Genomic DNA, 16,547 nt, shown 5'->3' on the forward strand with positions numbered 1-16,547 from the left:
TTCTTTCTTTCTTTCTTTCTTTCTTTCTTTCTTTCTTTCTTTCTTTCTTTCTTTCTTTCTTTCTTTCTTTCTTTCCTTTCTCTCTTTCTTCTTTCTTTCTCTTTCCTTCTTTCTTTCTTCTTCTTTTTTTTCGATGGAGTCTCACTCTGTCGCCCAGGCTGGAGTGCAATGGCACAGTCTCAGCTCCCTGTAACCTCTGCCTCCCGGGTTCAAGCAATTCTCCTGCCTCAGCCTCCCGAGTAGCTGGGAATACAGGTGTTCACCACCACACCCAGCTAACTTTTGTATTTTTAGTAGAGATGGGGTTTCACTACGTTGGCCAGGCTGGTCTTGAACTCCTGACCTCGTGATCTGCCCTGCCTTGGCCTCCCAAAGTCCTGGGATTACGGCCGTGAGCCACCATGCCCAGCCTGTTTTCTATTTTTCTTATTTATTTATTTTACTTGTATTTTAAGTTCAGTGGTACATGCAAAGAACGTGCAGGTTTATTACACAGGTAAATGTTTGTCATGGGGGTTTGTTGTACATATTATTTCATGACCCAGGTATTAAATCTAGCGTCCATTGGTTATTTTTCCTGATCCTCTCCCTCCTCCCACCCTCCACCCTCCAAACACACACACGCAGTGTGTGTTGTTTCCCTCCGTGTATCCATGTGTTCTCATCATTTAACTCTCATGTATAAGTGAGAACGTGCAATATCTGGTTTAAGATGGAAAAATTTTTGACAGTAACCCCCTACTCCAGCCAAACATCACAGAAGAAAAATGTGGTTCCATCTCCAGCCCTGTAGCAAAGGCCAAGGGGCCTTTAGACTAGCACTCTTGCAAGGCTGTGTAATAAGGCACCCCAACACTCTCTCTGAGTGGTGTTAGAGAAGGTCTAGTGAGGGCTGGGACTTTCATTCCCACTCATCCATAAAGAGATGCCTCACTTTCTTCCCCTTCCCCACACTGGGGTGATGCCAGAGGATGCCTACTGGAAAATCATGACTTTCACATTCTCTGTGACAATGATGCCACCATCACCTCAGTAGCCGTGAAGACTACATGGGAGACAGAACTCCCACCCCACGACTGGAGGCCAAGTGAGGAACCCGGACTTCTATCTCCACCTGGTGGTAACAAGGTATTGCTCCCCACTGCCGCTGATAGAGTGGTATCAGAGAAAGCCAACTAAAACAAATGATTTAAAAAACGTTCAGGTTTCAATAAAAAATTTCTCATTATACTGAGAACCATGAAGATCTCAGATGAATGAAAAAAGGCATTCAACAGATGCCAACACCAAGATGAGAGAGATGTTAGAATAATCTGACAAAGATTTTAAAGCAGCCATGGTAAAAATGCTTCAGTAAGCAATTACAAACACAGTTGAAACAAATTTAAAAATGGCAAGCCTCAGCAAAGAAATAAAGCTATGAAAAAGAGCCAAATGGAAAAGTTTCAAACTGAAAAAGAGAATAACTGAAATTAAAAAAACTCGGTGGATGAGCTCAACAGTAGAATGGAAGTGGCAGAGGAAAGAATCAGTGAACTCAGTGGTAGAACCTATCTGAATAATGGAGACAAAATGGACTAAAGAAACAAAAAATGCAGAGCCTTGAGGACCTGTGGGACTATATGGAAGTTCTAACACTTTTGTTGTTGGAATTCCAGAAAAAAAAGAGCAAGAGGATGGGGCTGAAAAAATTACTCAAAGAAATAATGGCCAAAAACTGCTCAGGTTTAGCAAAAGACAAGTCTACAGAATCAAGAAGATGACAAAATCCTTGTCATAGACAGAATGTGTGTTCCTCAAACTTCATGTGTTGAAACCCTGCCTCCTAACGTGATGGTGTTAGGTGGTAGGGCTTTGGGGAGCTAATTAAGATTAGATGAGGTCATGAGGGTAGCACCACTATGAACGGGATTAGTGTCCTTACAAGTGTTCCACCATAGCTTGCTTTCTGTCTCTGAGGAACATGTGAAGACATAGCGAGGAGACTGCTGTCTATCAGCCAGGAAGCAGGCCCTCAGTAGACACTGAATCTGCTGGTGCCTTGGTCTGGGACTTCTCAGCTTCTGTTACTGTGAGAAACAAATTGTTGTTTAAGCCACCCACTATGTGGTATCTTGCTATAACATCCTGAGCTACTAAGACAATCTCAGATTGAAAAAAAAAATCAGTGCCAATTATACTTAAATTTCTGAAAACTAAAGACAAAAAAAGTCTTGAAAGCAGTCAGGGAAAAATGAGACCTTAACTATAGAGGAGAAACAATTTGAATGACAGTAGAATTACCATCAGAAACTATAGCAGCCAGAAGTGGCACAATACATTTTAAGTGCTACAAGAAAAGAACTGTCAACCCATAATTCTATACCCAGTGAAAATATCCTTCAGGAATAAAGGGGAAATCAAAACATTTCCAGATGAAGAAAAACTAAGAGAATTTGTCATCAACACATCTACCCTGAAAGAATGGCTAAAGGAATTTCTCTAAACAGAAAGAAAATGATAAAGTAAGGAATCTTGAAACATCAGGAAGGAAGAACATAGTAAACAAAAACATGAATAAATATAATGAGCTTTCTTTCTCCTCTTGTGTTTTCTAAATTATGCTTGATGAGGGAAGCAAAACTATAACATTGTCTGGTATGGTTCTAAATGTATTTACAGGAAAAATTTAAGACATTTACAAACAGGATGTAAAGGTAAGTAAAGTCTCTATACTTCACTCAAACTGATAAACTGATGATACAAATAGATGGTGATAAGTTATGTATATAAAGTGTAATACCTACAGGAACTACTAAAATTGCTATACAAAAAGATATATACTCAAAAACACTACAAATAAATCAAAATGGAATTCTAAAAAATGTTCCAGTGAGTGACCCAGGAACACTTTTTTCATTCCAGGAATGATGGTAATAGAAAACAGACATCTGAGAAACAGAGTATTAACAGAGAACAAAAATAAAATGATAGAATTAAGTCCAAAATATTATTACATTAAACATGAAAGGTCTAAATACAGCCATTAAAAAGACAGAGATTGGTAGAGTGCATTATAAAACACAACTCAGTTGTATGTTATAAGCAAGAAACAGGTAAGTTAAAAGTAAAAGAATGCAAAAGGATAAATCATGAAAGCATTTATCATAGGAAAGTAGGAGTGGCTATGTTAGTATCAGATAAAGTATTTCAGAGCAAAGAATATTTCCAGACACAGAGAGGGATATTACATAATGATAAAAAGTTCAATCCACCAAAACCGCATAGCAATCTTAAACATGCATAGCACCTGTAATCCCAGCATCTTGGGAGGCCGAGGCGGGTGGATCACGAGGTCAGGAGATCAAGACCATCCTGGCCAACACAGTGAAACCCCATCTCTACTAAAAAAAAAAACAACAAAAAATTAGCCAGGCATGGTGGCAGGCATCTGTAGTCCCAGCTACTTGGGAGGTTGAGGCAGGAGAATGGCGTGAACCCAGGAGGCGGAGCTTGCAGTGAGCGGAGATTGTGGCCACTGCACTCCAGCCTGGGCAACAGAGCAAGACTCTTGTCTAAAAAAAAAAAAATGCATAGCAATGGAGCTGCAAAATAAGTGAAACAAAAACAACTGAAAGAAGAAAAAGACAAATCTACAATTATAGTTGGAGATTTCAACACTCCCTCATGAAACCATGGATAGAACAACTAAACAGAAAATCAGCAAGAATAACTCAACAACACTATCAACCAATAGGATCCAATTGACATTTATAAAACACACCACCTAAAGGCAGCAAAATACATATTATTTTTTAATGCTCAAGGAATATATGTCAAGATAGATTATACCCTGGACCATAAACCTCAACAAATTTAAAATAATTCAAATCCTACAGAATGTCTCCTCTAGTGGCAATGGAATCAAACTAGAAAGCAATAAAGAATTCATGAGAACATCTCAAGGGGAAGGAAAAGTGCTGGCTCCCCACTGGGCCTTCTCTGACACCACCCAGTGGGGTATTGAGGCTCCTGCATATAGCTTGGGTAGAAATCTAGGCTCCCATTCAGCTATTGATGATGGGTTTAGAGTGGGGCCCTATTTTTTCTTTGTTGTTTGACTAGAGTGGAGTGGTTATTGACTAAAAGTTTTCTGCCTTGCTAGGCTTCTCCTTTGTTTTTCCTTTGGGGCATATGTTAGGGCGTTCTTGCATTGCTCTAAAGGAATACCTGCAGCTGGATAATTTATAAAGAAAAGAGGTTTAATCAGCTCACAGTTCTGAAGGCTGTGTAGGAAGCATGGCACCGACATCTGCTCACTCCTGAGGAGGCCTCAGGAAGCTTCCAATGATGGCGGAAGGCAAACAGGGAGCCAGCATGTCACATGGTGGGATTAGGAGCAACAGAGAGTGAGGTGACACACACCTTTAAACAACCAGATCTCGTGAGAATTCACTCACTATCATGAAGACAGCACCAAGGGGATGGTGTTATAGCATTCATGAGATAAATTCGGCCTCCATGACCCAGTCACCTTTTTCCATCAGGCCCCACCTCCAACACTGGAGATTGCAGTTCCACATGAGATTTGGCAAGGACGCAGATCCAAACCATATCAGGACTTTTTTCTTTTTTCCACCTGTGTTCTTTGGTGTTTCTGGGTTGCTGACTTGTTTAGCTCCTAGTCTGGAATTTATGAGGCAAAATAAAACCCAGGCAACTCACCACCATCTTGTTTCTTGGGTTCTGTGGTCCCAAAGCCAGGGCACCTTCTTCTTTTCACCTTTCAGAAGTGAAAGTCTTGGTCTGCTGTATTTTTAGCAGTTCTCTAAGCAACACTGAGTTCACTGAAATTCGAGGACTATTGAATTTGCATCTGAGTCCCATGTTCCCTGGGTCAAGGCCTGAGTCTCCCGTATTTACAACACATGCCCTGAGCAGAGCACAGGCGGTCCTGGTCAGTCCTCACAAAGGTCTCCCAAGCAGCCTTGCCCATGCCCAGTGCTGCACGCATTCAGCAGCTGACTTGCCCACTCCTCGGTCCCCTCCTGATGAGCTTCCCCTTGTTTCCTCAAGCAAAAGCTCAGACTCTCCCCTGAGGCCTCCAGAAGGTGCTTGAAAGCTCTGCATCAAATGCACTGCAGAGAAACCCCTTTTTACTTCTCCCCAAAAAGCCAGCCCCCATCCCTCAGCCAGGGCTAACTCCTGGGCCCCAGCCTTCAGCCCAGCACCCCTCCTGTCTTCTGTGTCCTTTGGGTGCCTGTCCACCACCCACTTTTCCTGATAGAGGGAGGATGGGCCAGCCAGGGGAAGGCACAGCACTGCCCAGGCTCAGCCATTCAGCAAGCTCTGTGGAGGGAAGTGACTGCTCCATGGGTCTTCTCTGTCCCAGGCTTTTAGTGAGTACAGCCTCACTGAATCCTCCCAACTCTTCAAAGATAGGACTCAATAGTGCTGATTAACAGAGGAGGAAATGGGGACTCAGGAAGGTTCAGTCACCTGCAAAGCTCACATAGCTGGTGAGTGGCAGGGCTGGGACCAGGAGCTAAGTGGCCTGACTCGAGCCCAGGCTCTTCCACATACGAAACGTCCCAGATGTGCTCTTCCCTTAGAGACCCCAAGCCTCACCGAGGTCTGAGTGTCAGTCTAGAGACCATTATCAGACCCCCAGGCACAGCAGGCACAGGCCCCGATCTGACCTAAGCCCTCTTGGTGGTGACCCTCATTCTGGCCCATTTGGGCAGCAGATGAGTACCCAGCAACTTGAAACAGAGAAGCAAGAAGCCGGCTGACGTCAGATTTTCTGAGGGGCTTATGGGTTTCTATTTTCCCCTCGTTTGAAAAGCCAAGGTGGGTTTACAGTTAGAACCACCCTTTCCTCTACAATGCCATTAAGCTGCTTCAGGGAAAAATGGCTTTACTGGCCCTTAGATACCATTTCTGAGAAACAATGGTAGGAGATAATGTAGGTTCAGCAGACCTCCTGTCTCTGGTGCCTGGCTGGCTTTGGATGTGGGCCGAGAACTGGTGTGTCATTGGTTTCCAGACCAAGCTGGTCCCCGCTGCTCTGGGTGAAGGCTTTAGCTAGGTGGGACTCTTGGGACTTGATTTAGTACATACTGAGTTGTTTGGGTCTTCAGAGAAAAATAAATAAATAAAAAAGAGAGAAAAAGAAATATTTCCAGGATTTCGGTTACAGTCCTCATGTTAACGATACTAATGATAATGACAAACCAGCTTTCACTGGGGCCCACAGTGTGCCAGGCCACTCTGGTGTCTGTCTGCCGGTCCTGTGAAGTAAGCACTGTTATTGCCCCACCCGTTTTACAGATGTAAAAGTGAAGGTCAAGAGCAACTTCAAAGTAGCCCTGTTTTCTTTAAATGCTTCCAAAAACCAGATCCTTGTTTTAGTGTGAACTGTGTGCTCAGGAGAGTAAATGGCACAGACATAGGTGTGGCTAGGAATGCAACAAAGAATATGTGTTGAATGAGGGAAGGAGTGAACTTGTTTCTTCTTTGTGATGAGCTTACATCTTTGATGTCATTTAGTTCAACTTTCCACTCAGTGTGAAGATCCTTTCTGTAATACCCCTGGTGGGTGATCATTCACCTTGAATGCCTCCAGAGACGGGGAGCTCATTACCTCCCGAGGCAGCCCTTTCTACCCTTGGGCAGCTTTAATCCTCAGGAAGGACAAAGGTTTATTATTCTGAGCTGAGCTCTGCCTCTCCACGCTGGGTAATGATTGGTTCTCATTCTGCTCTTTGCTGTGGTCAAGCTTCTCTCACTGCTGTAGATTGGTCCTCAAAATCAAAAGAGGCCTACTCCTTCTCCTCCAGATTTTCCCTTTTGGGGACTTTAGTGAAGGCTGGCCAGAGAGGTGAGAGTCTGAGACCTGGACACAGAGTGGGTATTTGAAGGAAGGGGCTGTGTATGTTCCGCCTAAAGAAGCTAAACTGTCACAGAGGTGAGGGCGTATGATTGGAGCCCTCAGCTCTTTTTAAGGCATTGCAGATGCTAACGAACAAATAGCAACAGCAATGATAATAAAAAGTCATTTACTGTGGTACTGGGTGCTGGGCTGAAAGCTTTCCTCATATCATCTCATTTGAACCCCTCAGCAACCCTCTGGGGTGACTGTCATACTCCCCGCCTTACAGACAAAGGAACTGAACCCCCGGAAGCTCGATGTCCCCGGCTGGGATGCAGACGCCAGGCCGTCGGACTGGAGCCGCCCTTGTGCCCCCCATACCCCTGCTCTATGGCTGACAGGTAGAAGCTGCAGGAAGACCGGCAAGTGTCTGCTTCACTGAAGCTCTTTCTAGAATGATAAACGGTGGGCAGGGAGAACCAGCTGCCTGGCAAGGAGGCGAGTGCCCAGGTGGCAGCGCAGTTGGGAAGGATCTGTGGTGTGGACGGCCTTTGGGGCACGTGAATCCAGTTGAATCTGACGAAAATTGAATTGCTGAGGTAGCCTTCACGGGAAGAAAAGGAGGCTGAGGAGTGGCGTGTGTGGCTGGGGGGTGGGGGCGGTGGTGGTGTTTGCCACGAGTCTCTGGGCCAGGTGTGTTTCAGCAGCGGCTGGAAACTCCTTCTCCTTTGGTGCCTGCATCTTTAGGTGTTCCCTAGATGCTGGGATTCCCCCAAATGGCAGTCCTCAGGGGGCGGTCTTGGCCTTGTTTCCAGGAGCCAGTTGTCAGAAGCCAGGAAGGGGAGAAGGGTCGATGGGCATTTGGGGTAATGGGTCATTTGCTTGGGGACGTCCAGGCCTCCCATCTATGTCTGCTCGTACCCCAGTCCCCTGCCTGGAAGGACGCCTCACCCCTCTTTCCAACCAGGGTGCCCCTTGGAGCCCCCTGTCCGTCCTTACCCCCTGGGGAGGCAGCTTGTGTGGGCGCCTGGAGACGGAAAGAAAGTGCCAGGGTGCATCGTCGGTGAGGCCTTCCCCGGCTCACAGGGAGTGGCCAGCCTGGTCCTGCCATTGGCAGGGCCCTGACAGCTCCCTGGGAGCGATGTCTGTGGTGGCAGTAGCGAGCAGGAAGGGAATCCCAGAGCATGCAGGACCGAGTCCCTTCCCCGCCAGCTGCCCGGGTCGGCCACCACCCAGACCTCCCGTGCATCCACACACACTCAGTGGTGGACACTGAGTCTTTCTGGGTTGAAGTTTTTCCTCTCTGTGGCAGGGACCGCGGTGCCCAGCTTGTAGAATTCAGGAGGTGATGAACCTGGCACACAGTTTTGTTCTGTAAATCAGAGTTGATTATCGCCCTAGAGAGCATGTCTAAGGGCATCTATACTGGGTTCATTCAAATCCTGACTCTATCCCTTCCTAGCCAGGGGCATCTAAGTGCTCTGTGCCTCAGTTGCTTTCTCTGTATAATGGAGATAAAACACTTATTAGCACATGGCCTGGCTCATAGTATGTTTGCAATAAATAGTTACTATGGTCATTGTGATTCCCATGATGTTGGCCCCCAACAACACTGCAGCTTCAGTTGGAGGCTTGGGAAGCTTAATGGGAAAAGGGAAAGAGCAGGGAAAGGGGACATGAAAGCAGCGTGGGGGACTCAAACGCCGCAAATATGCATGGAGCCACTGATGTTTGCCAGGCACTTTTATAAACATGTGATTTAATCTTTCCCAAAACCTGTGCAACGGGCATCCTTTTGTCTCCATTTTCTATTATATATGGTGAGATGAGCCTCAGGGAAGGCAAGTAACTCACCCAGGGTCACACAGCCCATCACAGCTCAGTCAGGGCCGCAGGAAGGACAATCCCATGGCTTGGAGTGTTGGGAAGTTTGCCTTCATGCAGTCCTGCGAAGCCTCAGAGGAAAGGCTGAGCTTGGTGCTGTCACCCTGTCTCCCTCCAGGTCATAGTGTGGCTGGGGCTTTTGGGCCTTCAGTTTTCTTCCTGCCAAGTGGGTTCAGAAAGAACAGGCTCTGAGTCACTGGAGTCCCGGCTGGTGATGGGGCTTGGACACGTGGATGGTCCATTGCTGCCCTCCAGGGATGAGGCTCGTCTCAGGACAGTGTCCTGGCTCCTGTCAAGGTGACTCTGTCTGGCCACAGCTATGGGCCTTTTTCCGCGCAGCCTTCTTTGAGCTCTCCCTGGACTTTGGGAGCAGCATGTGATTTTTCCACGCTTCCGGCTCTATCGCCAACAAGCTGAACAGTGATTTGGCGTCAGGGTGGCAAAGAGAATAGGTGCCTTACTGGGAATAGGCAGTGGCGGGGAGTCAGGGAGAGGGAGGCTAGAGGGTGGACAGGACCTCCTGGCAGCGACAAGAACAGCCCCAGCTCCCACCTTCCTGGAACACTTCTGCCATGGAGCCCCCCAGGCTGAGGAGGCCTCATGGGGGCCATTTCACAGACCAAGAGGCTGAGTCGCTTGCCCAAGGTTGGGCCTCTGGTGAGTGAGAGGCTGCAATTGGACTGGTCAGGGTGACCCGGGGCACACGTTCTCACCGCCTCACCACAGTGCTCTCTTCCCATGGCAGCACCCTGCCCAGAGGATGGTGGCTGGACCAGGCGCTGCCCCTCCTGCCTCACAGGCCTCTCGGAAGTCAGAGATGGACAGGGCTTTAGGGAGTCCCTCCTCCACCTGCCCTCATGGCTGGATGCCTGTGCCCTCCCTAGATTTTCTCACGGTCCAAAGGGGAAGGGCTAGCCCCTGGAGAGTATCTTATCTCTTGTTTGATGGATGGCCCAGAGAGGGTGAGTGGCTGGTCTGAGGTCACAGAGCAAACTGGAGTCAGGGCCACCCAAATACAGGAGTCCTGACTCCCAGGCACTCATGCACTCCCGGGGCGGGGCTTGCACTGTCTTCCCTGCCTCCCAGGAAGATACCTTGTGGGTAGATGTGGGAGGGAACAGGCCAGCCTTGACCAGTCCCATCCACTCAGCTGTTAAATATTCTGGGAATCCATAAAACTGACAGCCCACTGGTGGGGATGGTCGTGGCTCCCAAGTGTTCCCTGCTACCCAGCAGGGGTACATGGGGAAGCCTCCAGTGCAGAAATCGTGCTCTGCCAATTCCTGTGTCTCCAGCTATTCCCCATCTGAAGAGTGAGGTGGTTAGACCAGGTCCCTGGTTTTCTTCCAGCCACCCCCTGCTGGAATGCCAGGAGCTCTCTTCTGTGCAGGGGGAGGCTGCCGCTGGCCTCAGCTTCCCCATCTGTGAGATCGGGCTCCGTGCCCGTCTTGTCGGACTCATCAAGAGACCCATGGGGAGGAAAGGGCTTGCAAGGAGAGCAGCTAAGGAAAAGCCGGAATTGTCCAAGCCCTCTGTCCCTCCCTGTATCAGCAGCAGGCGACCTGCCCACCAGCTGGGGCCTCCCATTCCGTTCCATTCCCTTTAAGTAAGCTCTCTCCCTGTGCAAGGGAGCAACCGATCTCAAAGGCCCGGCCCACAAAGGGGCCCCCGACATGGCTGGGAACAATGCGGCCTGTTTACCTGACAGATTGTCCGCTTTCTTTTCATCTCGTAGGAAAAGAACTCCCGCGGGGAGCCGCTAATCCCAGAGTAAACAGATGACCTCGTGGTGCCTTTCTCCCGGAGGTGGGGTTCCTAGTGCAGCACCCCAACTGTGCAAACAGACCCTGGAGGGCTTGATGCGCCTGCGGGGGCGTGGCTGGGGACCTGGGCCTGGGCCAGGAGGGGCCTTTCCCTCTTGCCAGCCCTCTTTTCTTCCTTTGTGATTTCAATTGAATGGGGAGAAGCTCAAAGGCAGGGGCATGAAAGGTCAAAGCCAATTTGCAGGGCCAAGTGTGGGGGAGGAGAGAAGGGCCCAGACCAAGCATTTTTTCTGGAGGCCTGACCTTGACCTGGAAGCAACTCCTCCCTCTCTCGGTTCTTCTGAGGACATTGCCCCGGCAGAGCTGGCTTTGCCTTCTGGTCGCCCCCCTTCCTAGCTGTGTGACAGAGCCCAGCAAACGCTCCTTTCTGAGCCTCATTTTCCTCATCTGGAAAGCAGGGACACAGGGACCTGTCGGGTAGGACTGTTGTAAAATATTATGATGTGCTTTCCGTAAGTGGTGGCTATTTATGATTAGGGAGGGAGTGAGGCTGAGTCTTGAAGCTGGAACAAAATGCCAGTGGAGGACAGAGGGTATTCCAGGCTGGAGGGACAGGCAGAGCTGGGACAAAGGCTCTCAGATGGCAATGAACAGTGCCTGTCTGGGAGACTGAATACAGTAGCCTCTGAAGCAACATATTGTGGGGTGGTTATCTCTGGGAGGGAAACAGAACTCCCCGCTTCCCAGCAGTGTGACCTTGGGCAAACCATTGGACCTCTCGATCCTTCAGTTTTCTCATTTATGAATGAGGATGTGAACTCTTGTATCAAATGACTTTCATGAAGATGAAAAGAACCTGATGTATAGCAGACACTCAAACATTAGCTTTTAGGGCTTTAGAAAGGGCAAGTTCTCCCAGTACTTTGGGAGGCCGAGGTGGGTGGATCACCTGAGGTCAGGAGATCAAGACCATCCTGGCCAACACGGTGAAACGCCATCTCTACTAAAAATACAAAACATTAGCTGGGCATGGTGGCCCATGCCTAATCCCAGCTACTTGGGAGGCTGAGGCAGGAGAATTGCTTAAACCCAGGAGGCGGAGGTTGCAGTCAACTGGGATCGTGCCATTGCACTCCCGCTTGGGCAACAGAGTGAGACTCTGTCTCAGAAAAAAGAAAGAAAGAAAGAAAGAAAGAAAGAGAGAGAGAGAGAGAGAGAGGAAGGAAGGAAGGAAGGAAGGAAGGAAGAAGAAAGAAAGAAAGAAAGAAAAAGAAAGAAAGAAAGAAAGAAAGAAAGAAAGAAAGAAAGAAAGAAAGAAAGAAAGAAAGAAAGAAAGAAAAAGAAAGAAAGAAAGAAAGAAAGAAAGAAAGAAAGAAAGAAAGAAAGAAAGAAAGAAAGAAAGAAAGGGCAGATTGCACGTTCTTTATTCCCTGAACGAAGCTGTGGGAGTCTGGTGGAGTCAAAGACACAGGAGACCCATCATGCCCACTTGGTCACTAGCAGACAGCCCTTTCCCTTGGGCTGCAGGGAGCCGGGGTGGGGGACTCACAAAGGGTGTAGCCCTGAGCACCCAGCTGGCCCAAGGGCCTGAGCCTGTGACCCTGGGGTCTCCTGGACTGTATCTTCTGGTCTGTTCCTTGGCTCTCCTGGGCATGCTCCTCTCATCTTAGCCCTCAGGATGTCCTTGATCCCCAGCCCTTATTTGGGGTAGAGAAGGTGAGAAATGCTTAGAGTAAGTTATGCTCCCGCTGGCTTCTTCAGCATCAGACCCCTGATTCAAACATGTGGTGAGTTCCTCGGCCCCTTGGCTTTCCCTAAGGACCAGCAAAGGGGCTTTTAAAGAGAAAGAAGAAAAGGTAAGTAGGGAGCGTAATATTTGATGAGCACCTTAAAGCAAGTTCATGGGTATCAGATAGAAATGTTTGGCTTCACTTAACAGGAATCTCAACTCACTGTGGCTTAAACAAAATTAGGTTTATTTTTCTAACATCATAATTCTGAAAATGAGTGGTTGCTGGTCTTGGTCAGCTGCTGGTGATGCCAAGTACTGGGCTTTTTCCAGCTTTCTGTGCATCGTCCTTAGCATGTGGACCTCCTCGTTGCCTTGTGGTGGCAAGATGGCAGCCTCGGCTCCATGGGAAAGTAGAGGGTCTCCCAGGAGCCCCCTGTTGGTGTCTCATTGGCCAAAAGTGGGTCACATGGCCACCCCTGGCAGCAAGGGATGCTGGGAATGCAAATACCTGGATGTTCTTCTCCAGTGTCAATGGCAGGGCCAGGCAAGCATGGGTGGGAGGTGTGGGAGTGAGGGAACGGGAGTGGAGTCATCCAAGTAGCCACCTGCCAGAGAAGATAGTACTGTAGTACTCACAGCCCAGTCTGACATATGGAAAGCTGGTGCCAAGGGCAGAGAAATGCTTACTCAATATGCAGTTTGATTGATCTACTTAGATATTCTGGGCCAACAACCAGAGATCCAGAGATAAAAGTAATTTCCTTGCCTTCCAGAGAGAGAAGGAGAATAATAATAGTAATAATAACAATATACTAGCTAAAGTTCACTGCGTGTGTGCCAAGTGCTGGGCGCTTATTGAACACTTTCCAGATTTTATCTTGCCTCACGCCCACCCAACCCCAAGCGACAGGCACCATTCTAACTGCTGTGGAGGAAACTGAGGCTTCTTGAGGTTCAGTGAGGCCCAAGGCACACAAGCCTGCCCCCGCCTCCCACAGCATGAGGTGGTGGATTTAATAATCCAGGAATGAATGAGGCCATCGGGCAGCCTCCTTGCTAGGGACTGCATTGAGGATTTCTGAAGGTGGGGAGATACGGAAGCACCAATTAGAATTTCCCAATCAAAGCGGGAAAGGTGCCTTGGGTGAGAAAAGACACCTGGAAGGACACGTTATTAGTGACCTAGTAAAATCTGAGGCATCCCGAGGGTCTATCTACTCACACTGGAACAGGAGATTTTGTATTTAAAGGGATTGTTGGAAATAAAATACTTGTAAAATCAGTGAGTGACATGAATGCAAATATTTTGAAAATAAATTTCTTTAGTTTACAAAATGCTCAAAGATGGAAAAAATAAAATATCCTCACGTTTGACGCTGGTGAAAGTGTGGTGAACTAGACAACATTTGCACACGGCTGGCGGGAGGGTAAATTGGTATAAACCTTTAGAAAAGCAACTTGAAAAGCATTCTTCAAAATGTGCTGATCTCTTGGTTTTACTCCTGGAAATATATCCTAAAGAAATGATAAATAAAATTAGATAGTTATTTCTGTGCAAGGCAGATAATTTGTTGAAATAGGAATTTATGGGGTTTTCCCTTTGTATTTTTCCTTTCAATGTCGCATATACGTAGCCAGACTTCTTTCTGTTTCCTAGTCTCAGGGGCATTTGCAGATATTTGCCTGAATCTACTTGCAGGCAACATCTTTTCCTGTCCTTTGTGAAAGAAGAAGGCCAAGAAAGAAAACACCAAAAAAAAAAAAAAAAGAGGTGAGTGGGAAGGAAAAGGGAAAAAGAAGGTTTCTAGTATCTGGGAAGAAAGCCCAAGCCCCAGAGGCCTGACCTAAGCCCTTTCCATGGCAGTGCCTTGTGATGTGGCGTGATTTTCCAAAAGTTGCTGTCTGTCCAGGGAAGCTGGAGTCAAAACACAGCCACGCTCCAGCATTCTGAGCCCTCAACCTGGCCCCAGTCACGGGGAGTCAAGGAGGGTGCTAGCTGGGAGAACCAGGACCTCTGAGGAACCCTCCCTGGTGCCTAGCAAATTGTGCAAACCCCAGACCCTTTGCCTCCCTCAGAACCAGGGAGTCCTGAAAGTAACTAAGGTTGTTTTTTCTGGCCAGGCTTCAAGTGTAGGATTTTAAAACTCTGAATGTGACATTTTCACATATCCACATTCATGAGAAAACATATTTCCAAAGACAATTGAGTATAGAGTTATTGTCTTATTTGATTTTTCAACTAGTAGTTAAGTATTTTCCATAGGAAGATACTGAAGTCTCCTGCCCTGTGTTCCCTGAACTCCAAGCACATAACTCAGTGCAACAACCTGGCCGGGAGAGTCATTCTCTATATTTAGTGCCTCAGCGTTCTTCGAGGTTTTTGGGTCTTGGAGACTTGTTTACCTCTGAGTCCCCAGTGCCTTGCACAATGCCTGACAAACACTATGGGAACGAATGAGGAAATGAACAAGTATGTGAATGAATGAATGAATGAATGAATGAACAAATGGGTGTCTGGTGTCTGAGATAAAGGGTCTGGTGTGAGATCCGTTCCTGTTGTCTCCACATAGACGCTGCTGGCAGCCCTGAGGGCTGTGCACACGGGCCAGGCGGATGGAGTTAACTGCAAACACACTTGGGAAGTGTAAACAGCCCTCCTCCGGGCCAGGCCGACTGGCAGCCTCACGGGCAGCTTGCACAATCCTGTGGGCTGCTATGATACTCATTTTTGGGGCATGGAGTCATCTCTGCCGTGGGCCTCTCCCTCCTTGCCCTGGATTGTCTTGGCAATACAGATGGAACTGCGTGTCTGTTGTCAGTGGGAGGAAGTTCAGACCCCCAGCCCCTCCAGGAAGCCCATTCTGACGTAGAGCTGCCCAAGGACCTAAGGAGACTGGAGCTGAGAGGCAGCTTGGAGATCACCTAGCCCAACCTCTTCATTTTCCAGATGAAGGATCTGAGGCCTAAAGAGGTGGGGACAGTAAGGCCACTGTAAGTGTGTCGATGCTTGCCACAGAGCTGGGTGTCCTGGGATGGCAGCTGGTTTCAGAACCAGCCAAGCAAGGCCTGTAAATCCTGGCACAACAGACTGTCCAGCCATGTGAACTTGGATCCGGGACTTCTTCCTGAGTCTCAGTCCCTTCATCTGCAGGACACTGAGTGCCAGCGTGTTGTGCAGACCTTAGGGAGCGCTGGTGCTAGGATGCCTAGCACAGTGCCTGGCTCAGGCTAAGGGCTTCCTTCTTCTGCCTCCCTCTCTCCTTTCTTTCCAAACTTCTTGTGCTCACCATTCCTCCATGTCTGGGCATGAAACGCCACTGCTCCCCTCAGAACCTCCACTTCGGGGCCATCCCCTTCCCCTCTTGGCTCTGGGTCGTGTGGTTGCCTCTGTATTCATTAGAATCCACTTTCTTTCGTGCTATTTCTGTCTTCACACAACTGTTGATCCTGCCAAAATCATTCATTCATATTTTTCTTCTCTTCTCCCTTCTTACAGGCCTTCTCAGGCCCCTGCTATCTGACAGGCATCTGCTGGGCAGAGATGCTCATGGCCGGCACCTGCCCCTACAGAGGGTGACTGCTTCTCTGGAGAGGCTGCGTGGGCAATGACAGCACAGGGGATGAGAGCTGGATGGCAGGGGCAGTGCTGTGTGTCCTCAACACACTGTGCCGTCTCTCTCCCTTCTGTATGCTGTGCTAAGCAGAATGATGTGCCCCCCAAAGGTGTCTTAGTTCAGGCTGCTAGAACAGAACTTTATAGACTGGGTGGCTTAAACAGCAGATATTTATGTCTCACGATTCTGGAGGCTGGAAGTCTGAGGTCAGTGAGCCAGGATGGTGGGGTTCTGGGGAGGGTCTCTTCTGGGCTCACAGATGGCTGCCTTCTTGCTGTGCACAGCCGTGGAAGAGAGCAGAGTGAGCCATGGCAAACTCTCCTGCCTCTTCTTCTAAGACTGCCAATCCCATCGTGGGGGCTCCAGCCTCTTGACCTCATCACCTCCCAACGGCCCCACCTCCTAACACCATCACAGTGTGGGGTAGGATGTCAACATTGGAATTTTGGGGTGACACAAACATTCAGTCCATAACAGATAGCCATGTCCTACTCCCCCAAAACTGTGGATGTGACCTCACATGCCAAAAGGGCCTTTGAAGATGTGATGAAGACACGGACCTTGAGAGGGATTGGTTATCCTGGATTACCAGGGTGGGCATGAGGGTCCTTGTGAGAGGAAAGCAAGAGGTCACAGGGAACAGAAGATGCTATTCTGTGGTTTTGAAAATGGAGGAAAGGGGTGAGCCACAAGCCAAGGAATGT

The 16,547-nt window shown here is 48.3% G+C and overlaps 1 pseudogene; it reads right to left on the minus strand.

Annotated features, from left to right (window-relative positions):
- Positions 1–8,470: 8,470 nt before the first annotated feature.
- Positions 8,471–10,564, minus strand: LOC105511552 (annotated as a pseudogene).
- Positions 10,565–16,547: the final 5,983 nt, after the last annotated feature.

The sequence above is a fragment of the Colobus angolensis genome, unplaced genomic scaffold (assembly GCF_000951035.1).
Source record: "Colobus angolensis palliatus isolate OR3802 unplaced genomic scaffold, Cang.pa_1.0 Scaffold20, whole genome shotgun sequence".
Classification (NCBI taxonomy): domain Eukaryota; kingdom Metazoa; phylum Chordata; class Mammalia; order Primates; family Cercopithecidae; genus Colobus; species Colobus angolensis.